The following is a 26,823-nucleotide window of genomic DNA, read 5'->3' as shown; positions in this document are numbered from 1 at the left end:
GCATGTTCACAGCAGGTTCCACAGCAGGTGCCACTCTGCTCACACCCCAGATTGCCATAGACTCTGGCCTGGGACTAAGCATTTGTTCACAGGCCTCAGGAGGGCAGGGGCCACAGGGCATACGGAGCTGACCAGCAGTTGAGCACCAAGAGGGTACGGACACTGTGAAAAGGGGAGGTGTGAAAGGCAGTCCCAAGGCCTTCAGACTCAGTGTCATTTCCAAAAGGCCCTGGGTATTGGGAGCATGGGCTATGAGAGGAGGGAAGATGAGCTCAGGGCACCAGGTGGGGGTCCTGGGGAGGGGGGTGCACTCTTCTGCCTCTGAGACGTCTGACGCAGTCGCCTAGTTCAAGGCTTCTCCGACAAGCTCACCTCTGCTCAGTTTGACTTTTTTGCAGCTGGCATATTGCCATTTGTTGTTAGGCTGCACCGTGAGGGTGCATGTCATCAATGGACCACTCCTCAGGTTCCACACTGAGCTCTCCCCACGCAGCTCCCAGCCCTGCTGCAGGGGCTGTGGTGTGGGACTCCTCCCCATCTGACGGTGTAGTAAGTAACGGAGCGAGTTAGAGGAATGCACCACGCACTGAGTTCCAAATTAAGAATCCTTTTATTGGCCAGCCACGGAGGGAGAGACGGCTAATGCTCAAAGTTCTCTTGGCCCCAAGGAAGGGTCTTGATTATCTTTTATACCTTGATTTAGGTAGGGGAGGGAGTACCTCGCTGAAGCGGAAGTTTATAGAATCAGAAAAGCCGGTTAGAGGAAGGGGCTGCAGGCACAGGTGTTTTCCATACAATCACCAAGAAGGGGGGTGATTGGCCTCCTGCTACACAATGATCAAAGGGAAACTTTTTTTCTTACAATGGGGCGGGGTGGAGGGGGGTGCGGTATGCCAAGCTGGATGCGGTTACAATGGTTGCAAGTGTTAGGGACAGTAGCTTCAACGCTTCTAAGTGCAGCGTGACCCAGGTATGCACTCAGAGGGGCTGTGGTAGGGAGGGGGAAGCCAGCCTGGAGTTTACAGCTAAGATGGAGTCAGTGATGCTAGCTCAGGGTAGGTTATTACAACGGCTGTCACTGTGGGGCCCCTCCCCATCAGAAGGCCACTGTGCACATTCTCAACAGCCCAGGCTTCCAGGGCCGCTCCGAGAGTGTGATGGATACTATGGCTTTCGAAAAAGAAAGACCTGTGGGGAGAGCATTTATTTCTCTAAGTAAACACCTGACTCGGTCCTAGTCATTGGATTCTGCAATTCTGCACATGAAAATGTCAAAACTCGAAGTCCTCCCATATTCCACATAGCTGAGAAACCGCCTATCATGCGGGTCAGTCCCACCGCACTGCGTGTGACATTGAGGCTGGGACCCCCCAGCGTGGAGCTGCCCCTTTTGTGCTGAGACCCTCACCAAGGTCTGGCCACCCAGACCTGCTGGAGTGGCCCTGACCTGAGGTTTGTGCATCTGCGGTTGGGCAGGGTCCCCTGGGTGTGGGATGGCGTTGGGAGTGGAGACCAGGGGCTTTTATCCAGGCAGGTCCCAGCCTCAGGGGCAGTGCAACGTTCCCTGGCTCCTGACCGTGGTCCCTTGCTCTGGTCTTGTGGGAAGGGAGCCACTTCCATCTCACTTGCTCCCCACTGTTGGGGAGACCCTGCCCGGCCCCCGTCTCCACCCCCTTCCCCCTCGTGTTTTGGGGCTGCTGCACTTGGTCCCCATTGTGGGGAGACCCTGCCCGGCCCCCGTCTCCACCCCCTTCCCCCTCGTGTTTTGGGGGCTGCTGCACTTGGTCCCCATTGTGGGGAGACCCTGCCCGGCCCCCGTCTCCACCCCCTTCCCCCTCGTGTTTTGGGGGCTGCTGCACTTGGTCCCCATTGTGGGGAGACCCTGCCCGGCCCCCGTCTCCACCCCCTTCCCCCTCGTGTTTTGGGGGCTGCTGCACTTGGTCCCCATTGTGGGGAGACCCTGCCCGGCCCCCGTCTCCACCCCCTTCCCCCTCGTGTTTTGGGGGCTGCTGCACTTGGTCCCCATTGTGGGGAGACCCTGCCCGGCCCCCGTCTCCACCCCCTTCCCCCTCGTGTTTTGGGGGCTGCTGCACTTGGTCCCCATTGTGGGGAGACCCTGCCCGGCCCCCGTCTCCACCCCCTTCCCCCTCGTGTTTTGGGGGCTGCTGCACTTGGTCCCCATTGTGGGGAGACCCTGCCCGGCCCCCGTCTCCACCCCCTTCCCCCTCGTGTTTTGGGGGCTGCTGCACTTGGTCCCCATTGTGGGGAGACCCTGCCCGGCCCCCGTCTCCACCCCCTTCCCCCTCGTGTTTTGGGGGCTGCTGCACTTGGTCCCCATTGTGGGGAGACCCTGCCCGGCCCCCGTCTCCACCCCCTTCCCCCTCGTGTTTTGGGGGCTGCTGCACTTGGTCCCCATTGTGGGGAGACCCTGCCCGGCCCCCGTCTCCACCCCCTTCCCCCTCGTGTTTTGGGGGCTGCTGCACTTGGTCCCCATTGTGGGGAGACCCTGCCCGGCCCCCGTCTCCACCCCCTTCCCCCTCGTGTTTTGGGGGCTGCTGCACTTGGTCCCCATTGTGGGGAGACCCTGCCCGGCCCCCGTCTCCACCCCCTTCCCCCTCGTGTTTTGGGGGCTGCTGCACTTGGTCCCCATTGTGGGGAGACCCTGCCCGGCCCCCGTCTCCACCCCCTTCCCCCTGGTGTTTTGGGGGCTGCTGCTCTTCTCTTCTTAAGGCTTCCACTGTCCACAGGGGAGCAGAGTCCCTGGACTTCAGGAAACACAGCAGGACTTGCGGCCCGGGAGCTTGGCAGAAGGGTGCCCTTTGCCTCATGACTTCTGAGGGCTGTGGTGGCATCAAGCTCCCAGCCCAGTAGGCCGCGGCCGGCGTGATGGGCCGGGATGGGGGTAATGGGCTGGAAAGGCGGGCACCATTCGGAGAGCGAGCTGCGGGCTCCTAAGGGAGACGCCTGAGCTCTTAGCACACATTTGATTTTCTTTGGCATCTTTCCACGGCACTTCAGAGGTTGTTTCATTGGGCTTTATTTTAACCTACTTAAGCGTATTAAGGGAAATGCCACCGAGAAGTTTCTACGGCAGAAGATGTTCAAAGGGGGCGGGGAGCGAGGGGCCTTCTTGGTGAGGGGCTGGGCAGAGCTGGACCCTCTGGTGTAGATGAAAACCCACTGTACCCTTCAGTCCGTAAACCGGACAGGCGAATGGGGAGTAAGCCAGGTGCTACCAGGAAGCCTCTGAGAGCCTAGAATCTTCTTCCCTGAACCAAGGGTGAGACATGGGCAGGGTGGGCGCCCACAGCTCGGGGTCACTCACTTGCAGGGGTCATGCCTGCAGCCCCTTTCCAGGCCGGGCATCAGAAATAGGGTGATCTGGAGGTACGAGGGGAGGGGCTGGGAGTCCACGGAGTCCTTGGTCTTATTGAGATCCATGGGAGTGAGGAACTCTTTCCCCTTCCAACCTGTGAGGGAGGACTGCACTCCTAAGCCCCAGCCTGGACACCAGGCTGGACCTCACCTGGGGAGGTGTCCTGGAGGACCAGTGGTGGGGCTTGCGCCCCTCTCACCGCCCCGGCAGGAGGAGCTCACTGGCTGCACCTGAGCTGCTCTGGAAGATGGGGACCTGGACGTGTGGCCTGCACGCCTGTGTCCGCCCTCTGCTGGGGACCTGTGCAGGCTGAGGCTGCACCAGCAGTTGAGGGAGACGCAGGAACTACTGTGCCCAGGAGAGGATGGGAAGCTGCTGCCCTGCAAGGTCAGAGGGCAGGGCAGGGAGGCCCTGCACATTCCCCAGGCTCCGAGCCAGGCAGGGGAGATCTGGTGGGCTCCTTTTGCTCCAAGGGGAGGCAGGGGAGACCCTGTGGGTTCTTGTGGCTCCAGGTGAGGAACAGGAGCTGGAGAGGCTGGACCAGGTTGCAGAGGGAGGGTCTGGTGTGGTCCCACTGCAGGGGCTGAAGGAGCCTCTCAGAGTGACGCTTAGGCAGGGAGTGATGGTTACCCTGTAACAGAGAACCAAGACTGGGGCTCAGCACGGCGGAAGTTTATTGTCTCATGGCTCCCAAGGCCACACGCCTGAGATCAAGGTGTCGCAGGGCCACGCTCCCCACAAAGGCCCCAGGGAAGGATCCCTCTCCTGTCTCTCTCCCGCTCTGGAGGTCCCCCAGCATCCCTCGGAGTAGCTGCATCCCGGCAGCCCTCCACCGCTACATGGCCTCCTCCTGGTGTCTCCACCGCCTTTCCTCTGTGCCTGCCTCTCTGTCCCATCTCCTCTTTTCATAGGGACACCGGTTACATTGGATTAGTGACCATCCTAATGGCCTCCATTAACTTGGTTACCTCCACAAAGACCTGTCTTCAAATAAGGTCACATGTTGAGTTACTGAAGGGTTAGGGCTCCAATTTTTTATTTTATTTATTTATTTTTTTAGAAACACATTTCAATGAACAACGAGTTGAAGAAAAGCTAGATGCCAACCTAGGATGCCACACACCCAGCTGCATGGCCACACCCACATGGCAGCAGAGACTGCACACAATCCATGCACACACCTGCCCTTGTGAGACAGAGAGCGGATCTCACCTGTGCCGATCTCCCTGCAGGCCCCAGCCCAGCAGGGGGGGATTGGAGGAGCCACTCAGGGTGTCTTTACCTCCTCCTCCCTTCCGTGGAAAGACTGCCTAGAGGGCACAGCACCCCCATGCCAGCCAGCCTGGGAAGGGAGGTGGGGCCTGGTGAAGATGTGAGTTGGAAGCTTTGCGCCAGTGTGGGAGTTTTCATCATGAAAGCGCTGGGAAGTGATGGGGTGCGGGCTTGATGTGTGTTGGGCATAGCTGAGGCACCTGGGCCCAGCAAGGCATTGCTGAGGGGAGCAGTGGGTTCAGGTTGGCACTGAAGGCCGGGAAAGGGAGAGTCTGATGGGAAGGGCTGAGTGCCCCTGATGAAGGGTGGATACGCCTGTGCATGCCTGGCAGGAGGCTGGGAGAAAGGGGTCCTGCCTCCCAGCTGGGGCCAGGCTGCAATGGGGTGGCTCAGGGGCATGAGTGGGTAGCTGTGGGAGCTCTGACAGCATAGACGGGGCGGGGTGAAGTTTTGGGAGGTAGACACCACTGGAACCCTGTGGATGTTGCTGGAGAAGTGAGGACGGCCGGGCATCCACAGCGCGGCAGCTGTGGAGAGGAAGGGGTGACGCCTGCCAGCTCCGCTGACTCCGACTCCCCGCCCGCCGCTGGCTCTGGGACACTCCTATGGAACCTTTCTCTCCACATGTCCTCCCCATGGTGGCTTTCCCTAGGTCTGCCTTAACACAGTGTCACAGGCGAGTGGATGAAAACAACAGACATTTGTTGCCTCACGGTTCTGGGGGTGGGCATTTGAAATGAGGGTGTGGGCAGGGCTGCACTCCCGCTGGCGGGCGGCTCGAGGTGGGCGCCTTCCTGCCTCTCCACTCCTGGTGGTGGCTGGCAGTCGTTGGCACGTCCTGGCTCACAGTGGCACCCCTCCCATTTCTGCCATCACGTGGCTTTCCTCTAAGGACACAAGTCATTGGATTTAGGCTCACCCGAATCCAGGATGCCTCATCTTAACGTAAAACACCTGCTAAGGCCCTATTTTCAAACATGGGCCTGAGCCCTGCTGGGCATCCCCTGCCAAATGGGCTTCTGCCTCCTGGCTCAGCTGCTGGTGGCCCCCACAACTCTGGTCTCCCCCAGTTTCACTGCTTCTCAGCCACCAAGCCACCCTGGGGGTCACGCCTAGTTCTCCAGATGGCCTCACCCCACCTCTGTTGAAGCATTCCGGCCTCAGGCCTGAAAGCCGCCATGTGGCAAGGGGTGGACAGCGATCAGGAGAGCAGAGTGTCCCTCCCCGGGCGTGACAGGGTTCCCTGAACAAACGCAGGGTCGGGCTGCTTATTCTCGAGTCTCAGTAACACAATGCAGATGAACTGGGAAGGGAGGGAGTTTTTATTTCTGTAACCAGTTACAGGGAGAAGGCCTGGAAATGGCAGGTCCCTCGTGCTCACAGACACATTTTTTTTCTTTTTTTAACTATTGGAAACTTTCCCTCTATTTATAGAAAATAAGCTCTTAGCAATTATTTACTGTATCAGTTTTGTATTTTAAATGTTAATAATTTTGGCTGCGCTGTGATATTCACGGGCATAGAGTTTTCATAAGTTGCCTTGTAGTTTTTAACTACCCTTCACGACAGCAGGTACCAGGTGCCAATCGCTCTCCTAGGTATTTGGAGACAGAGCTGCCACCTCCGTTCTTGGGGAGTGTACAGATCAGTGGAGGAAAGCGGGTGGATTCCACCGACCAGCCTGCCTTCAGTCGGTCTGGGGAGGTCAAGGTTCCATAGTCCTAGACCCCTAAGACTCACTGTCTGAGGGCAGAGGCAGGGGTGCAGACTGATGGGAGAGGCAGTGGGCCCAAGGGGATTGAGGAAGAGGCAGAGGCAGGGCTCCACCTGGAGGCGAATGATGCCACAGTGGGGAATTTGGGCAATTGGGACTTTATAGGTTTTGTCTAGTGGAAAAAGCTTTACCTTTTGGACTTGACTTTGTTTGGAACGATGATATATTCTCTTCTTTTTTTTTTTTTTTTTGAGATACAGACTCACTCTATTGCCCAGGCTGGAATACAGTGGTGCAATCTCAGCTCACTGCAACCTCTGCCTTTCAGGTTCAAGTGATTCTCCTGCCTCAGCCTCCCGAGTAGCTGGGATTACAGATGTGTGCCACCACACCCAGCTAATTTTTGTATTTTTAGTAAAGATGGGGTTTCACCATGTTGGCCAGGCTGGTCTTGAACTCCTGACCTCAGGTGATCCACCTGCCTCGGCCTCCCAAAGTTCTGGATTACAGGCATGAGCCACCGTGCCCAGCCAGATATATTCTCTTCTAAAAAGCTAAGTAATAAAGAAAGATATGCATAAGAAAGTTAAAAAAAGGCACTCACTTGCTTACCCATTACCTGGAGGCACTTGGGTGACATTTGGTGAGCCCATCCATGGTGCACGGGAGCAGGGAGGCTGGCGTAGGTCGCTTGCTGTAAATGATGACATGAGATGATAAACTATGTGCTATCTTCCAACGTATGTACGCTTTTAATTTTGCATGAAGACAACACCAGAAAGCAAAGCTGAAGCGACTGCTGACTTCCTGATTCATGTTTCCAATTAGAGGAGATATTAGTGACGCAATGATGCCTCCCAGGTTCTGAAACATAATTGTGAGGGATGGTAAGGGTGGAGACCCACTGTTTTAACCACGTGTTTTCATTTTCCCGTTCTCTACTAAGAAAGACAAAGGAATGTACGTAGCCACTCTTCCTTTCTCGTCCCCCACCTTCACTGTTTGTTCGCTATTACTCAAATGCCATCAATACCCTGCACAGTCACTTTGTAACTTTATGCCCCATAGACACAGTCTCAGTTCTGTCTTTGGTGGACCGGCCCCTCAGCACCAGGGTACTAATGAAGACTTCTCCATTCCTGGGTCACTTGTATTCATCTTATGGTTGACTAGATTTGTTGCCAGTGATTTTTTCCTAGAAGAACCCAGTGACCGTACTCCCCAAGGTCCTGGGAGCCCGGGAACGCTGTCTCTTTCCATAGGCACTGCACCTGCGTTGGCATTCCGTCCTCACCTCAGCGCTCTGCAGAGCCTCTCCAGGATTTTCTGGCTCCAGCATGAAGTCCTGGAAGGCCTTTCTGCTGGCTTTCTCATCTCCGGAACTTTTCGACTGAGCAGGTCCTCTGAGAAGGGCCCATGGGTGTTGCATGGTCCCTGAGTTCCGGCAGCTTTGAGAGTGCCTGCTCACTGTCTTCGAAGCTGAACGACCTTAGCTGGGGCAAGTATCCTGATGTCTCACGCTCCCTTCCTGGGCACTTTGCGACGTTGCCCCATTGCCTCCCACAGACTGAGGAAGCTCTGGCTGAGGAGAACTCTGAGCCAGTCTGATTGTTTTCACCTTGTTGGTGAATTCTTTTTTATTTGGAGGCAGTGCGTCACTCTTGTTGCCCAGGCTGGAGTGCAATGGCGTGATCTCGGCTCACTGCAACCTCTGCCTCCCAAGTTCAAGCAATTCTCTGCCTCAGTCTCCTGAGTAGCTGAGATTACAGGCATGTGCCATCATGCCTGGCAAACTTTTGTATTTTTAGTAAAGACAGGGTTTCTCCATGTTGGTCAGGCTGGTCTTGAACTCCCAACCTCAGGCCATCCACCCGCCTCGGCCTCCCAAAGTGCTGGTGGTGAATTGTTTATCTACCTTGATGGCTCAAGAGTCATTTCTTTCAGCTTGAAAATCAGGACCTTAACCAGACTATGTCTTGTAGATTGCTCTGTGTAATTTTATTCTGAAGCCTCATATGAGCTGTCACGTCACAGGCGTTCGTTCTGTGAATCACTCCTTTTATCTAGCACTGCCTTGGTTCCACAGGCTGGGCTCTACGTCTGGGGGGCCAGTTTTCCTTATGCTTGACTGTCGCTGTCTCTGAAGTCCACTGTCTCTCTCCTTCACTCCCTGCTACGTCCGCACTGGCCTCACTGTGGTGACCACAGCCTTCTCTGAGTCACTGATTTGGTGTTAGTTGTGGTATCCTCTTTCTCAATGTTTTGACTCTGTAGGATTTCCGTAACAATGGTGTTTTGGGTCAACTTGTTTCCTGGAGTCTGCAATTTCTGTTTTCATCTATTTCCTTGTTTGATAATCTTGCCTTTGAGTGCCTATGTTTATTGCATTTCTGTTCCTATTATATCTTTCTCAAGCATGAAGTACGCCTGGGAAATTTTCTTCTGATCCTCAGGGGATTTGGTCTAGGCCATTTATCCATCTTTTGCAAAGTGTGTTTCTCCCCCCTCCCCCCCACTTCTCCTCCTTCTATTCCTCCTCCTCCCGTTCCTCCTCCTCCACCTCCTCCTCCCCCCTCCTCCTCCTCCCCCTCCTCCTCCTCCTCCACCTCCTCCTCCCCCCTCCTCCTCCTCCCCCTCCTCCTCCTTCCCCTTCTCCTCCCCCTAGTCCTCCTCATCCTTCTCCCCCTCGTCCTCCTCATCCTCCTCCTCCTCCCCCCTCCTCCTCCCCCTCCTCCTCCCCCTCCTCCTCCCCCTCCTCCTCCCCCCTCCTCCTCCCCCTCCTCCTCCCCCTCCTCGAAAAGGTGTGAGCCTGTAGGAGTTTGTTTTGCGTTGGGGCACTGACCTACAGGGCCTTGTAAATGTCCTACTCCCAGAGAGTCCATGGCCTGGGGGCCGCTTCCTGTTGGTGGGACTGGCTACACGGCATGGCCAAGGCTTGCTTTTCGATTTAGACCTTCCCAGAGTCCTCCTCCTGCCTCCTGGAGCCTTGCATTGGAAGGAGCCTTGCTTTGCCTACCACCTGACTTGCTTTCAAACAGTTATTTACTTGGAGAAAATAAAAAGTCTTTTCTGAAAAAGTCAGCCCTGTCTGCATTTTCCACCTTCTGCCAAAGCTGGAGTCTGAGCCGTCACTTTGAAACCAAGCTGTGAATTGCTCATTCCTCACTAATTCCCAAATGGGAATCTCAATGTTTGTTTACTTTCTTAAAAAATTCACATTTAGCCTGAGGCTCAGCCGAAGGAATTTTAAACATCCTTTAAGAGCTGTAAAGATGAGTTGGGAATGAAATGACCACTCAACTTTAACTAGAGCCATCATTTTTTTTAAAAGCACGTCATTAAGTACAGGGAGCGCGGTTGTGACTGAGGAATGATCTCCAGTTTCAGGGAGAATGTTAATTTCATTGGACATGTCTCTTGAATGAATTTGTGGTTAAGGAACCATTTCTGAGCCAGGTAAAGCCCTACAAGAATGAATGGCATTAGGATTCTGTGCACTCAGTGTTTATTGAATGTTTAATTTGGTCAGGGAATTGTGGTAAGTGCTGGGTGCTGGCTCACCCTGTAAAGCCAGCTACCGCTGTGCGGGGGCAGATGGCTGGAGGGCCAGGGCTCTGCGGATCCAGTTGCAATGCATTTTCTAAGGTAAATACATTCAGAACAATAAATGCTTCCCCAGCTCATACTGGAAAAACACTCACTCGAGGGCTGGACATACCAAATTAGGATACGCTTTCTTTACTCCAGGAGCACTGACTTCCTTGCATCCTCTCAACCCAGGTCCCGGCCCTTCCAGAGTAATTCACAAACCACTCACAAGAACAAGCATCATAGAAGGTTTGAGCTTGGAGGAGGCAGAGCAGGAGAGCAATGGGGTAAAGCACAGCCGCTGGGGTTCAGACATCGCCACCCACAAGTGTGCTGGTCTCTCCCTTGTTATCTGGCTGTAGGGCCCTGGGTGTGGACCCTGGGTATGGAGGGGTGTGGGACACTGTGAATCCTGCCTATGGACGCCAGGTGTGGACCCTGGGTGTGGACCCTGGGTGTGGACTCTGGGTGTGGACCCTGGGTGTGGACTCTGGGTGTGAACACGGTGTGGACACTGGGTGTGGACTCTGGGTGTGAACACGGTGTGGACACTGGGTGGGGACTCTGGGTGTGGACACCACGTGTGGACCCTGAGTGTGGACTCTGGGTGTGGACACCAGGTGTGGACCCTGGGTGTGGACTCTGGGTGTGGACACCAGGTGTGGACCCTGGGTGTGGACCCTGGGTAGGGACACTGGGTGTGGACTCTGAGTGTGAACACAGTGTGGACACTGGGTGTGGACCCTGGGTGTGGACACTGGGTGTGGACCCTGGGTGTGGACTCTGGGTGTGAACACGGTGTGGACACTGGGTGTGGACTCTGGGTGTGAACACAGTGTGGACACTGGGTGTGGACTCTGGGTGTGGACACTGGGTGGGTACTCTGGGTGTGGACACTGGGTGTGGACCCTGGGTGTGGACTCTGGGTGTGAACACAGTGTGGACACTGGGTGTGGACACCACGTGTGGACCCTGGGTGTGAACATGGTGTGGACCCTGGGTGTGGACTCTGGGTGTGGACACTGGGTGTGGACCCTGGGTGTGGACTCTGGGTGTGAACACGGTGTGGACACTGGGTGGGGACTCTGGGTGTGGACACCACGTGTGGACCCTGGGTGTGGACTCGGTGTGGACACCAGGTGTGGACCCTGGGTGTGGACTCGGTGTGGACACCAGGTGTGGACCCTGGGTGTGGACTCTGGGTGTGAACATGGTGTGGACCCTGGGTGTGGACTCTGGGTGTGGACACTGGGTGTGGACCCTGGGTGTGGACTCTGGGTGTGAACACGGTGTGGACACTGGGTGGGGACTCTGGGTGTAAACCCTGAGTGTGAGTCCTGGGTGTGGTATACTGGATATGGGTCACCAAGTGTGGACCCTGGTTGTGGACTCTGGGTGTGGACACAGTGTGGACATTGGGTGTGAACCCTGGGCATGGGAGGCAGGTCTGGCCTGGGACCCCACGTGGCCCAGTGCTGGCTGGTGTGCTCCAGACTCCGGTCTGCTCTGTGAGTTGAGAAGCCTCTCCCTTCCTCCCCAGTAGCCTCCTGAGGACTGAGGTCCTGGGTTGGCCCCCATGCTGAGGGTTCCAGGGTGCTTGATTTTGCTTAATTCTCTTGTGAATCTGTGGATTCCTCCTTCCCTTGTCTGCAGTGAGGAGCACTCGTGTGTGGGTTCATCCCTCTTCCCGCTGCTGCCCGGGGACAGGGCCTGCTCCGAGCCGGGAAGCAGGTGTTCAAGTCCATCAGGGTGGAACGCTCAGTGGAAGAAATGCACCATAGGGAGCATCTGAGGTGCCTGTCCATGCGGGGCTGTCCCAGCTCTTCCGAAGCTAAGCCTCCCTCCTTCCGCATCTGAGGTGCCTGTCCATGCGGGGCTGTCCCGGCTCTTCCGAAGCTAAGCCTCCCTCCTTCCGCATCTGAGGTGCCTGTCCACTCGGGGCTGTCCCAGCTCTTCCGAAGCTAAGCCTCCCTCCTTCCGCATCTGAGGTGCCTGTCCATGCGGGGCTGTCCCGGCTCTTCTGAAACTAAGCCTCCCTCCTTCCACACACCTGCAGGCGCTCAGGCAGCAGGTGAGGAGTGTGGGCAGGGATCCCTCCACACGGTAAAAGATGGGCTAGGCTTTCGCAACCATGACTGGGCTCAGAGTGCTCAGAAAGGAACGCTTCCTTGAGAGTTAAAAACTGAGTTAAACACATTTTGTTTGAAAGTTGAGGCTTTAACACTCGATGGGAGGTATTTCAGGCATTTGCTAAACTCATGACAATGATGCCTCCAGAATGCATCTGTTTTTCAGTGTAATGTTTTGGAGTTCAAATACACATAACCTTCTCAGGCTTCTGCTGAATCCAAGGGACCGCAGGGCCTGAAGACAAAGCTGTCTCCTCCCGTTCAGGAGGGCGGAGGAGCAGCCGGCAGAGTCTTGGGACCCAGCCCATCTGCCCCGCAGGGGTCTGTGATCCTGGGCTAGCTCCTCTGCTGTCTGTGCTGTGGTGCTTGGAAGTACAGCTAACAATACAATGGCTAATTTTAACTACCGTTAATTCAGTGCCTGCAAGGTGCCAGACACCACATGAAGCCTTGTGTACATTTTAACATTTAATCCTCACATGGCCCTGGGAGTGGACCTCGTCATCTGGATTATGGGGAAGAAGCCATCTCAGCTCAGCAGGTGGCTGGCCTGACTCCACAGCCTGTGTGAGGCCAAGCTAGGATACAGCCCCAGGAGCTGGGGAGGACCCTGCTCGACCCTGTGTGTCTGCTGGCTCTCCACTTGCCCAACTTGAGAGCAGGGCAGAGAGAATGGGGGCGTGGATGCAGGGCAGGGCTGCATCTGGAGTGATGGATACAAGGGGCTGAGTTGACGCTTTTCTCTACTTTCATGCGTGTTTGAACATCTCTATAAGAAGCGAAGTTGAGGCATATTATCATATAGATGGAGAAATAAAGACTGACCTAGGGATAACAAACGAGGTATTTTCTGGTTTGAATCCACCTTTGGACACCTCCCTTTCTAGAGTGTAGAGGTGGAGCCTGGCTTCGGGGCTGTGTGGGAAGACAGAGGGTCAGCATCTACCCATGGGTCCCTATATTGTCTGGCTGTAGGCACCAGACTTTTCTGTCATAGGAGACAGAATCAATTTAGACCCAGAGAAATCATAGCAATCATGCCACAAGCCGTCACTTTTCCCCAGAGCCCTGTCTGAATGTGTATGTGTGTGTATTTGTGTGTACCTGTTTAAGTGTGCATGTACACATGCGTGCATGGATTTGTGTGTGTTTGCATGCATGTTTGTGTGAACATATGGATTTATGTGTACATTCATTTGTGTACATGTGGACATGCATGTGCATACATGTGAGCAAAAATGTATTCCCTGTGTATAGATGTGCACATGCATTTATGCGTGTGTAAGAAAAGAATCATTCTCCAGTGTTTACAAAAAGCAAGCCCAGGTTTGTGATGGTGGGTGGTATGTGGTATGTGATGGTGCTCTGTTCCACAAATACAAGCCGCTAGTTGTAATACTGGATGGAGGGGCTCATCTGAAAACTAGACGGGAGCCTTGTTTCAGCCCTGTAGATGACGGTTTATGGCTGCCATTCTTCTCTTTACATTTCATTGCCTTTGTTGTGTTTTACATATAATTTCAGTAAAGAATTAACACAAAGTAAAACTCAGCCAGGCGTGCCTCTGGGTTAGGTGACGTGTTGCACAGGTCATCCTTCTTGAGCACCTCCAAGGTGCTGGGCCTGGACGAGGGGCTCTGAATACTGTAGTGAACCAGCCACGCATCATCAACTCCAAGAGCACAGTGCTTCAAAACGGCCAACCCAAGCACAGTGGAGACGGAGCATGTGCTTCGTGGGGCCGCTGGCCCATCTAGAAGCCGCTTCCCACGGGCAATCTTGGGGAGTTGCACCCCTTCCCCTACGGGACCAGTAAGAAGGCAATTTGAGGGGAAACAAGCCAGGTGACACAGGGACACTCAGGGCAGGTGGCAGTGACTCAGACGGGTGGGGCTTCGGTGCCGGTGCTTTCCCAGACTCCCCCCAGGTGTCTGGCCACGCCCCCCGCATGTGATCTCAGACACGCCCCTCAGCCATCTTTTCTTTAGGAGAGGAGCCCAGGCTCTTTAGCCTGCACTCCAGGAAAAGTGATGGAGTTGGCCATGGTTTGCACGGAGGCCTTTCAGGAGAGTGAAACTGAAGGAAGGAGGAACTTCTCCTTCACCTTGGAAATTCATCGTCCAGATCGCCAGCTTTTAGGAATCCCTACAGGGTGGAAGCGTGCATTCACACCGTTCCCAGCTAGAGGGGAAGGAGTGGCAGGGGCAGAAGGGGAGGCTGACCCAGGTTGGGCCTGTGAGCATCTGTGTTCCTCCCCGAGGTCCCTGCTCAGTCCCCTGCAGGCCTGGGTCAGAGGCATGAGCTGGGTGCATTGCTCAGGGAAATCCCACCGGGCTCAAAAGAGCAGCCTTTGAGGGGCAGGAGGCTGGCCTAGGAGCGCCAGCCTGGCCCTGTCTGCGGCTCCCGCAGCCCACACCCTGGTCGGATGCTTACAAGCAGATAATGGAAAGGAACCTCTTAATGTGCTGTGCACAGCAGCTGCTGGACCCACATCATTTATTGTGGTCTGAATATGGAAGGTTTTGATGAAATGGGTAATTTTCACTGAGCTCTGTTTCTCTTCTCCAAAATTCATAATTTCCAGGACACGGTAGGGGCAGCTAAGCCAAGGAGCTGCTGGACCTAGAGAACTGTGGACCCACTGTTTCCCCGTGGATTCTGAGTGACACGGCAGCTCTGGCCTGGGCTGGCCCCATTGTTTCCACGTGGATTCTGAGTGACACGGCAGCCCTGGCGTGAGCCGGCCCCACTGTTTCCCCGTGGATTCTAAGTGACACAGCAGCCCTGGCGTGAGCCGGCCCCACTGTTTCCCCGTGGATTCTGAGTGACACGGCAGCCCTGGCGTGAGCCGGCCCCACTGTTTCCCCGTGGATTCTAAGTGACACAGCAGCCCTGGCGTGAGCCAGCCCCACTGTTTCCCCGTGGATTCTGAGTGACGTGTGGCCTGGGCCTGAGCCGGCAGGACAGTTGCTGGCTGCCTGTGCTCCTGTGGACCCAGGGCCGGTCTTGAGGCCTGACTGTTTTCAGTTAAGCCTGCTGGGGGGTTCAGGGCCCTTTTCCTCCCCACGGTCCAATCATGATCAAAGGAGGAAGAGGATGGAGAAAAGTGTCCTTCCAGTTCATTCAGACAGTAACGTTCTGAATGACGACTTCATTAGTACATGGGATGGAAGGGAAGGATTTCCCTTTAAGCCATTGCAACATTTCACCCTGTGCCTTTTCTGCATGAATCGAGAATCCCCATGCATTTGGAATATCCAAAGGACTTTTCTCCGAGTTCCTTAGATTCGGGTCTAGGAATTAGACCAGGCACATTGTGTTATACAATACTTCTTATGTATTATTGATGGCATCTTAAGTGAGTAAACTGCATCACTCATGCAGTCGTGCAATCTGACGCTTTCAGACTATTAGGGTTTTGCTGCTGGAGGGAACAGCTGGCTGGTTGTTTGAACCCTAGGGCAGAAAAGCACGTTGAAGGCAGAACATTTAGCTTTCAGTAAACACGTTACATCTTTACAATTTATTTATGGTGGTGGTTCCCTCAGAGTCTAAAGTTATTTTCTTTTTCATTTTGCAGAACATTCTGATGTCTCCCTTGGATTTCACAGTGTGCTGTGCAGACCCACGGCACAGTGAGTGGAAAATCATCTGAAGTGTTTAGTCTTCCTGGGTCAGCAGTATTGAATGGGTTCTGGAGTGTGTGACTCGTGTGCACTTCAAAAGCCTGGAGAGAAGTACCTCCCAGCTGTGTGCGGAAGTGGGCCCTGGGTGCAGAGCTGGAAGCTTCCAAATTCTCTGCATGGGAGACTCAGAACTACCTCCACATCCCTGGCTGCTCAGAGAGGCCTGAAGGCCCCAAGAGCAGGTGCCGTGGAGTGGGTGGCTCCAGCCATACTGAGGGAGGGCTGCTGGCTCCTGCTCCGGCCTCTGTGCCTCTGAGCTAGCTGTTCTGGGACAGGTGGGTGTAGGCATGGGTATAGGGGTGTGGAAGGGGACCACGTCCTGCAGATGGAGATCTAGCCAATGGGGACGCTCCCTGCTATGTGGATTTTCCAAGTACAAGCATTCCGAACATTCTGGGGTCACAGTGGAGGCATGGCCTCTGATGGGGCAAGGATGACATGTGGCCAGACACACCTGCAGGTTGTGGGGAGTACGTCGCATTAGGAGTCCTGTGGCCAGGCTCTGCCTAGAGCCGCGGAGAGGTCCAGGAAAGGGCCGTGGCATGGCTGGCGCCAGTCCTGTGCAGCCAGGACCTAGTGGATGGTCCCGGCCATGGCCAAGGTGAGGCTTTTTCTATTTATCTTAGAAACATAGGGGATAGTTCCATTTTTATGCACCCTTTTCTCAATCAGTCACATAATCATTAGTTCCTACAGCAAGAATTTTACCAAATTCCGCTTTTTATTCATTCAGCAGGAAATGCTTGGTGCCTCCTCTGTGCCGAGACCCATTCCAGGCTCTGGAGATGCATAAATAATGAGCTGTGGTTTGTGCTCTCCGGAAGTACCTGTGTTGTAGAAGAGAAAAAGGCACATGTGCTCGGAGCATGATGAGATGGGTCACCAGCGCAGGTCTAAGCCCGGAGACATGGAGGCTGGTCCCAGATCGCAAATGGCCCCTTCTTGGAGGAGGCAGCATTGTCTGTGTGAAGTGGGGTGGGATGGAGAAACCTGGGGTGAGGCAGCGTCCCTGGGGCTGCATCCAGGAAGGCCCTGAGATGCTTCTGGTCAGGACTCAAACTCCAGGAAAGGATGCTTCGATGTAGGACACTGGTGCCACCTTGGTGAGGTGGTGGGGGGCTGCTGCCCTGTTGGCTCTGGGGATAATTCCTCCAGGGGGTTGTGGGCTCAGAGGCAGGGCCCCATGGCATGTTGGAAAGACAGGCTGTGGTGTTTCAGGAGTGAGGCCACATAAGAGTGAGCACCAGACCTGGGAGCTCACAGAGCCAAGGGCCACAGTCAGGTCCTGGCTCTGCCTCCTTGAGCAGCTGCTTGGTCTTGACCTGCCTCGGTTTCCTCATCTATGAAATGAGAATGTTGGTATTATCTGCCTGTGGCTTGCTTGTGAAAGTGCAGTGCCTGTCCCACCCTAAATGCTCAATGGGCTTTCTCTGCGGTTGCTCTTGGAGTCTTCTGAACTTATTCTATGGGAAGAAATAATCATTCAGAAGCAGATATAATCTCTGGGGACATAATTTCCATTTTTATAAACAACTGCATCTCTTCTTTATTTGAAGTAGATTGAAATCAGAATATGTAGTAAATTTAGCCTCCAAAGCTTAGCTAAACATGGTAGCGCCTGATTACCTAACACAGAGTGATTATGCTTTGGGGTCATCTAATGAGACTGTTCAGATGCAGTCATTCATCACTGCCGAAATCTTCACAGATATTTGTGTGTGGTTCTTGTTCAGTAAGAGCAACCCCTTCGACTCCAAATACAAGCTTCAAGCAGGGCCAGTGATGGGAGCTGTCCGAGGGACCCAGGTCAGCTGGTTTACTCCCAGGAGAAAAGTCACAGCAGACACAATTCATTACTTTTTGCTGGGAAGCTGCTTCTGTCCTAAGATGAAATCACGGCCGTCAGTAACTCTTCCCTGTCTAACTGAAGGTGCTTCCTGACCTCTGTTAATGAACAGCAGCTTCATGCCCAAGATGACGTGGATCCGGGCCGGGGGTCCAGGTGGGAATCCTGACATGTGAGGTCCAGGAGAGGCGCTTGCTCTGTGGGGTCCGGACCCTGGCCGGGCAAGTGTTGGACCCAAGATTGGCCTCGGTTCTCTCCTAAGGAGTGTCTGGACTAGGGAGCGATTGACAATTGTGTGTGTGTATATGTGTGTGTGTGTATGTGTGTGTATAGGTGTGTGTGTATTTGTGTGTGTGTATGTGTGTGTGTATGTGTGTGTACAAGATCATTGACCTGCTGGTCAAAATCAATGACAAATGACAAAAATAGAATTCCTTAGTGTAATTCCCTGCCCTGGACACCCAAGATCCCAAAGCAGAATACCATCAGTTTCATGTCATAAACTGTGCCCCCCAGGCAGAGCGAAGGTGGTCACGGCCGGGACTCCTGCACTGGTGGGTGCTGCTGCCATCCTGCTCTTCTCCGCCGGAGCCCCAGAAACTCACTGTCCATCCTATGTCTAATTTAACTGGGAGTCTCCCATGGGTGGTTTGCTGGTATTTTCTGACCTGAGATTCAATCTCAGCTCTTCACTGTCCCCAACTCCTAGCAGATCTCATTGGCTGGGGTTTGAACTGGTGATGCCAGTCCAGTCTCTGAGGACACAGCATCTGGGAGGCAGAGCAGACTGTAGTCCTGGGACACACGGATTGGGCTGAGCTGCACTGCCTGGCTGGGCCTGGCTCTCCTGGGTCAGATGGGTAGGTTAGGGGCCTGAAGGGGGACCCTGGCAGACTCTCCAGCCTCCTTTCTCCTTCTCACTGCCCATGCAATCTCTGACCAGGAGCTTGTTCTCTAAGCTCTGGCCTGTGGTATCCTGAGGCCCTGCCTGGGGGTAAATATATCCTGGTGCCCCATCAGTTTGGAAGATGGGAAGGGTGGTGAACTCCCAGCCTGAGCCGTCCTGGGAAACAGATGCATCCTCAGTTTGAGTCATTTAAGGAGAGTTTAACAAGAGGATAATGTGAAGGTGGGAAGAGTGTGGGGCTGGCACAGTGCTTTGTGCTGGCCATGGGATCGTGGGGCGTGTACCATGCTGTGGATTGAACAGAGAAGCGGGAAGAACAGCTGGTGGAAATGAAGGACCCTTGCAGGAGCTGTGCCCATCACCAAGGAAAGCACCCCATCTGCAGGAGCCCTGCAGGCAGAGAGCAAGGATGGGTGGTGTAGATAAATCCCCGCCCCCTTTTCTCTCCTCCCCTCCTTCCTCCCTCCCACCTCCTGACAGGGCTTCCCAATGGCTGAGCCCACCTGGAAACCAGGCAGGGAGCCTGGTGGAGCCCTGTGGGTGGGCTGCTATGCGGCACCTGGTGGGGAAGGTGACGAGTGCTCTTGTGGAAACAGAAGCTCTCTGTGTCACATGAGGAGGTGGAGGCAGCTGTGACAACCTTGGCTTGCTGCTGTGTCCCTGTCCACAGGTGAGCCAGCCATTTGCTCTCGCTGTCTTTGGGACACAGGTTTGAGGTGTGTTGGCCTCTCTGGCTCGTCCTGATAACTGCACATGGACTGCCCAAGCCTGGGAGACACGGGTGTGAGCAAAGGGGAAACCCAGAGCCCGGGACCTCACATGCTGGCCACAAGAATCCACAGCCAGTGCTGGGAGCCATCTGCAATGGGTGCTCGTGGTTTGTGGGATGGGAGCCCCATGGCTGAGCGGTGAACACCAGCATCTCAGAGGTGGAGGCAGACGCAGGAACTGGCAGGGCAGGCAGGGGACAGGGGATGAGCGGGCAGTTTGGAAATGGAAGGTGGAAGGTAGGCTGGGCACCGCCGGGAACTGTGCATCCACAGGGTGCTCCGGGGGCCGCTGGTATCTGACGGGCACTGGGAGTCTCACCTGGCTTGGCTGCTGCCTCGCAGAGTTTTGCTGACATTCGTTCACTTACTCATTTGCTCTCAGTGCTGACTGAGCTCTGTTGTTTGGTTGACAGTGGTCTAGACACTGTGGGGTATGAACACTGCGTAAGTATTGATTGGTGTTTTCAAGGGCATTTCCATCTGGCAGGGAAGATCAGGAGCATCTACTTACATATGCACAAGAAGCCAGAATAAGGGCCTTTCAAACACCCGCTGCAGACCTACTCCAGGGGAGGGGTCATGGGGGAAGTTCCTGGAAGGAAGCGGGGGTGTGTGTCAAAATCTTTCTTTTTCTTTTCAAATATATTACGCCACCAAAACAGGGCGTAAAAACATATGTACTCAGTGGCTTGGTTCACTGCAGCTGCCACAAAACATGACTATGAACCCAGTGGGTTAAAACAAAAGAGACTGATTCTCTTACAGTTCTGGAGGCCACAAGTCCAAAACTGAGGTGTCAGAAGAGCCACGCTCCCTCTGAAGGGTCTAGGGGAGGTTTCCCTGCCCCTTCCAGCTTCTGGGGCTCCGGCTGTCCCTGGGCTGTGGCCACATCGCTCCAGGCTCTGCCTCCGTCTTCACACGGCTCTCTCCTCTCTGTGTCTTCTCTATTTCTGTCTCTTGTAAGGATACTTATTTTTTATTTAGGACTCCTGGTTATCCAAATGATCTCGTCTTAATAACAGTCGTTTCTTTTCATCTGCAAAGATGCTGTTTTTTCTAAATAAGATCACTTTGCAGTGTCATGGGGGTTAAGATGTGAATATATCTTTTTGGGGCACCATTTCACCTGCCACATCTAGTTTAAAAATAATGGTCAAATAAAGAGCCACAGGACCAAGTCAGAATGTTCTGGAAACTTAGAAGCTTTCAGTGTCAGGTAGCCCCAGTTTGTCCAAGACTATCCTGGTTGTAGCACTGAAAATTCTAAACCTTAAGAAATTTCTCTCTTTTTTTTTTTTTTTTTTTTTTGAGACGGAGTTTCGCTCTTGTTACCCAGGCTGGAGTGCAATGGCGCAATCTCGGCTCACCGCAACCTCCGTCTCCTGGGTTCAGGCAATTCTCCTGCCTCAGCCTCCCGAGTAGCTGGGATTACAGGCATGCGCCACCGTGCCCAGCTAATTTTTTGTATTTTTAGTAGAGGCGGGGTTTCACCATGTTGACCAGGATGGTCTCGATCTCTTGACCTCGAAATCCACCCGCCTCGGCCTCCCCAAGTGCTGGGATTACAGGCGTGAGCCACCGCGCCCGGCCGAAATTTCTCATTTTTAAATCTTAGGAAATTTCTCATTTCTTGGCACTGCCTCCCCGGGTTCCACTCTGCTCACCTTTCCCTCTGTCTCTCTCTCCAGCTCTCTACCTTCCAAACGCTGTCCCCAGATCAGCTGACTCCCTCGCCTTTCCTTACGGTTGCCCCACCTCTGTGTGTCTTTAAACAATAGATTGCTTAGATTCTCTCTTTTTGGAGTTACACAAGGGTAATCGCACAGTCTGGAAGTTTGTTTGCTCTTTTGCTTGATGTTGTGATTTTCAGATTCATCCATGTCTGTGCATATGGCGAATCTGTCTTCACTGGGAGAAGGTTCTCTCGCCTGAGTGTACTGCAGTTGTCGCTGGGGTGAGCATTCGGGTTGACGCTGCCTGTCTCACCTGCGGATCGCTCCGCTCCAGGCATTTGCGTACTTACCTTCCGGCGCACCGAGCTTTTCAAGGGCCTACGTCTAAGCACCTTTGCTTGCTGGGTCTTTGATAGGGACACATTTAATCTATTAGGCAATGTCAAACTTTCGGCAAAAAGAAAGCAGCTGTTTGCCTTCCCCCAGCAGAGACAAGAGCCTGTTGATCCCTGTTGTCTCATGCTGGGGCCGCCAGCGTGTCCGGGCGTCTCTAAAGGCGTGCAGGGCTCAGGATCACAGTGAGTCTTGATATCCGGTCAAGAAATTACCCTGCCCACCGATCACCATGGTGTCCTTTTGCAGGAGCGTATTGGCTATTTTGGGCCATTTATTTTTTCATGTAGGATTTACAGTAATCTTTTCAAGTTCCATTTGGAAAACAAGCCTACTGCTGGGATTTGGGTTGAATTTGCATTGGTTGGTAGATCAAGGTGAGGAGAAAGGAGCTCTGCGGAATGTTGAGGTTTTCTGTCTAGGACCATGGTTTTTACCTCTACTTCTCGGGTCTTCTTTAGCTCTTTTAAATAAAGTTTTGTAACTTTCTCTCAAAGAGGCTTGTGCATATTTTGTTATATTTATTTCTGGATACTTTGTATTTATACTGCTGTCACAAGTGACAACGTGATGATCCTAAATTATATCAACAGATTATTCTGTACTTCTCCCTTCAAGACGTGGAGCTTAACTCCCCTTCCCGTGAAAGTGAACTGGATTTGTCTATTTCCTTCTGATGAAGAGATTAAAGCTGAACTGACAGTGTGTGCGAATGGACAGACAAGATTGTAAAAGTGCACCGTGGCTTTATGCTCTCTCTCTCTCTCTTTCCCCTCATCCCTTCCTTCTTCTCTTCTACTTCTCTTTCTCTCTCTGATCACTTATTCTGGGGGAAGCCAGATTGTAAGAACATTCAGTTGTTCTTCGAGTTGTAAGAACATTCAAAGAGTCCTGAGGAGAGGCCCATGTGCTTTTTGAATGTTTTTATACACTGCCGTATTCACTCTGATAATATTCTGTAGGATTTTGCGTCTATGTTCACAAGTGAAATCGGCCTGCAATTTTCCTTTCTGGTTCATGTCTGCTTTTCATACTGAGATTTGCTAGCCCTATACTATGACTTAGATGAACTTTCTAGTTCACTAATTTTTTCTTCATCTCCATTTAACCCACCAATTAATTAAATTATTGAGTTATTTTTAATAATCTTTTTATTGTGAGATTATTCTAGGTTCATATATTGGTTGGGGAAAAGAATACAGGGAGATCCTGTGTATTCTTTACCCAGGTTCCCCCAGTGGTAACATCTTGAAAATGTGGCACATATACACCATGGAATATGATGCAGTCATAAAAACAGGTGAGTTCATGTGCAGGGACATGGATGAAACTGGAAACCATCATTTTCAGCAAACTGACACAGGAACAGAAAACCAAACACGGCATGTTCTCACTCATAAGTGGGCATTGAACAATGAGAACACACGGACACAGGGAGGGGAGCATCACACACTAGGGCCTGGAGGGTGAGGGGCTAGGGGAGGAATAGTATGGGGTGGGGGGATTGCAGAGGGATAGCATTAGGAGAAATACCTAATGTAGATGATGGGGCGATGGACACAGCAAACCACCACCATGGCATGTGTCTATCTATGTAATAAACCTGCATGATCTGCACACGTATCCCAGAACTTAAAGTATAATAAATAAATAAATAAATACCATAGCACAGTGTTACAACCAGGATGCAGGCATTGAGACAGCCATTTCCATCCCACTGGGTCCCTCAGATTTCCCTTTTAGGCCCACGCCTACTTCCATCCCCAACCCCGAACCTGATCATTAGCAACCAGGAATCTATTCTCGAGTTGTATAATTTTGTCCTTTTGAGAATTACATAAATGTGATAGTATAATGCGTAACCTTTTGAGACTGGCTTTCTTCCCGGAGCGTAATTCTCTGGAGATTCATCCAGGCTGTTGCTTGTTATCGATGGTTTATTCCTTCTTTGGCTGAGCAGTATTCCACGGTATGAAGAAGGCCCCACGGCCTGTCTAACCATTCACCCGCTGAAGGACTTCTGGGTAGTTTCCAGTTTGGGGCTGTTTCAAACAAAATCGCAGTGGATGTGCTTTTCTGTGAACTTAAAATTTCAGTGGATTATTCTATACTTTCCCCTTTACTACACTTTTCTGGGATAACTGCCCGGTAATGCAGTTCCTGGATCTGGAGATTTCTTTTTTTGGGGGGAATTTTTAAAATTATAAATTCAATTTTCTAAACAGATGCAGAGCTATTCAAATTGTCTGCTTCATATTGGGTGAGCTGTGGGAGTCTGTGTTCCCATTTTGCCTGTGATTTCACATTTATCTTGCGGAGCTTTCTTTGTTTTATTCCTTTGCTACTTTTTGAAGTCTCTAAGGTCTTTTGTGATATTCCTGATATCGGTAATTTCTGTCTTCTCTCTGTTTCTCTTTGTCAGTCTTTCAGGAATTGTGTCAATTTTATCAATCTCTTCAAAGAACAAACTCTGCTTCATTAGTTTTCTCTACTGTTTTTCTGTTTTCAGTTTCATTAGTTTCTGCTCTTACCTTCATTTTTTCCTTTCTTCCTTCTGCTTGCTTTCATTTATTTTGCTTTTCTTTATCTAGGGCCTTGAGATGTAGATTACTGATTTGAGGCTTTTCATCTTTTCTAATGTAGCCATTTAATACTGTGAATTTCCCATTCTGCATGGCATGAGCTGTGTCCTACAAATTTTGATATGTTGTATTTTCATTTTTATTTAGTTCAGCATAAATTTTTATTTTATTTGAGAATGCTCTTTTGAACCATGAATTATTTAGAAGGGTGTCATTTAGTTTCCAACTGTTTCTATATTTTTGTGCTATTTTTCTGCTATTGATTCTAATTTGATTCCATTGTGGTTGAAAAACACAACCTTTTAAATCTGCTGAGGTCTGTTTGATGGTCCATGATGTGTTCTTTATGATATACTTAATAAAGAATACACATAATAAAGATGTATATTGCTGGTCTGATGGCAACAGGCCATCAGAACTTATTAACATTAGTGTCACTAAAGTTGGTATACGACCCAGCTGCTGTTAAATTCTACTGGCTTAAAACGTTGTGTATTCTGCTGTTGTTTGGCAGAATGTTCTATAAATATTACTTATGTTATATTGCTTGGTGGCATTTTAAACTTTTCTGTATTATTGCTAACTTGATGTTGAGTTTTTCTATCATTATTGAGGGAGAGGTACTGAAATTGCCAGCTATCATGTAGATTTGTTTATTTCTCCTTTCAATTCTATCCATTTTTAACTTCACCGATTTTGCGGTTCTGCTGTTGGATGCATACACATTTAGGATTGTTACATCTTCCTGGTGAACTGTTTGATCATTACATAATATTCATTTTTGTCTCTGGTAATTGTCTTTGCCCTGAAGTATTGTTTGTCTGAAAGTAACATAGCCACTCCTTTATTTTGGTTGATATTTGTCTGAAATATCTTCTCTGATCTGTTCACTTTCAATCTGCTTATTTCATTATATTTGAAGTAAGTTTCCTTTAGATAATTATAGTTGGATTATGTTTTTAAATATCCTTTGCTAATTTCTCTCTTCCAATTGATGTATGTTGACCACTTACATTTAATGTAAATATTGAAATATTAGGATTTCAATGTCATTTAAATTTTTGTTTTCTGTTTGTTCTTTTTTTTTTTTAATTTCTGTTTGCTATTTTTTCTGTCTTCTTTTGGCTTCTATGAGAATATTTTAGAATTCTATTTTTGTTTAATCATAGTATTTTTGGCTGTATCCCTTTGTATAGCTTTTTAAATTGGTTTATCTAGGCATTATGTAAGTTGTCACAGTCTACTGGCGTGGGCCATTTATCAGTTAAAGAATGGAAACCTTATCTCTCCTTTTATCCTTTTACCCTCCCTCATTTATAATATACTTTTCTTAAGATTTTCTCTACATGTTTTCAGAACCACATTAAACAGAGTTATGATCTTTGATTCAACCCTCAAACATAATTTACAAGACTCAGAAGGAAAATAAAATATATTTGCCTATGCTTTTGCTTGCTGAGCTATTTCTTCCATCCTGATGTTCCAGTGCTGATGAGCCAAGTGCCCTGGTTCTCTTCTTTCCTGTTTAGAAAACTTCCTTCAGTCATTCTTTCCTAGTAGGTCTTCTGGCAACAATATTCTCTTATTTTTGTTCTCCAAGAAGGTCTTATTTCCCCAACATTCTTGAAAAATATTTTCACTGGATGCAGAATTTTTGTTACTGAAAAATGTGTAATACTTCCTTTCTTCCCGTCATAGTTTCTGCTGTGAAATCCTCTGTCATTCCAATTGTTTTTTTCTCCCTGGAGGTAAGATGTGGTTTCTCTTCTCTGCTTTCAAGATATTTCCCTTGACATTAGTTTTTGGAAGCTTGACTGTAACATGTCTTTGTTTGGATTTATCTTTTAGGGTTTGCTTAGCATTGGAAGTTTCAGGTTTATGTCTTTTCCGAATGTGGGAAGTTTCCACCGATTATTACCTGCAGTTCTTTTTCCTCCTGCACTTGGTGGCACCGATGTTAGGATGTTAGTGACAGTCCCGCAGGTCCCCAGGGCTCTGCTCACCTTTCTTAGTCTGTTTTCTCTCTGTTGGTCAGATCTGGCAGTTTCTATCATTCCACGAGTTTCTTCCTCCATTCCCTCCATTCTCTTGGTAAGCCCATCCACTGGGCTTTTAACATTTTAACCACTCTATATTTTTTCAGTTCTAAAATGTTCATTTGGTTCTTATTGACATCTTCTGTTTGTTAAGACTTTTGATTTATTATATGAGACTATTTCAAGCATGTCTGAAACATTTTTTGATGGTTGCTTTCAAAAGTCTTTTGTCAGGTAATTCTAGCATCTCTGTCACCTCAGCGTTCAACGTGATGGATTCTCTTCTTTTCATTCCCTTTGAGAGCCTCCTGGTTCCTGTTACCATAAACGATTTTTTAAAAATGGAATCCTGGGCCGGGCGCGGTGGCTCAAGCCTGTAATCCCAGCACTTTGGGAGGCCGAGGCGGGTGGATCACGAGGTCGAGAGATCGAGACCATCCTGGTCAACATTGTGAAACCCCGTCTCTATTAATACAAAAAAATTAGCTGGGCACGGTGGCGCGTGCCTGTAATCCCAGCTACTCAGGAGGCTGAGGCAGGAGAATTGCCTGAACCCAGGAGGCGGAGGTTGCGGTGAGCCGAGATCGCGCCATTGCACTCCAGCCTGGGTAACAAGAGCGAGACTCTGTCTCAAAAAAAAAAAAAAAAAAATGGAATCCTGGACATTGTAGATTCTCTGTTGTAAGACTGAATCTTTATTTGAAACAGGAGTCACTGCTGGCTTTCTCTGATGCCACTCTGGCAGGAAAAGGGGCTGCTGTCCTGACATTGCCAGGAGAGGCTAAACTCCAGGATTCCTGTTTGAGCACCACCGGCTTCTGAGAGGCTATGCCTCATGACTGTGGGTCGTG

Source organism: Aotus nancymaae, unplaced genomic scaffold, assembly GCF_030222135.1.
Source record: "Aotus nancymaae isolate 86718 unplaced genomic scaffold, 86718_ANA_hifiasm-v0.15.2.pri h1tg000010l, whole genome shotgun sequence".
In the NCBI taxonomy this organism is placed as follows: Eukaryota; Metazoa; Chordata; class Mammalia; order Primates; family Aotidae; genus Aotus; species Aotus nancymaae.
This window is presented reverse-complemented; position numbering follows the sequence as displayed.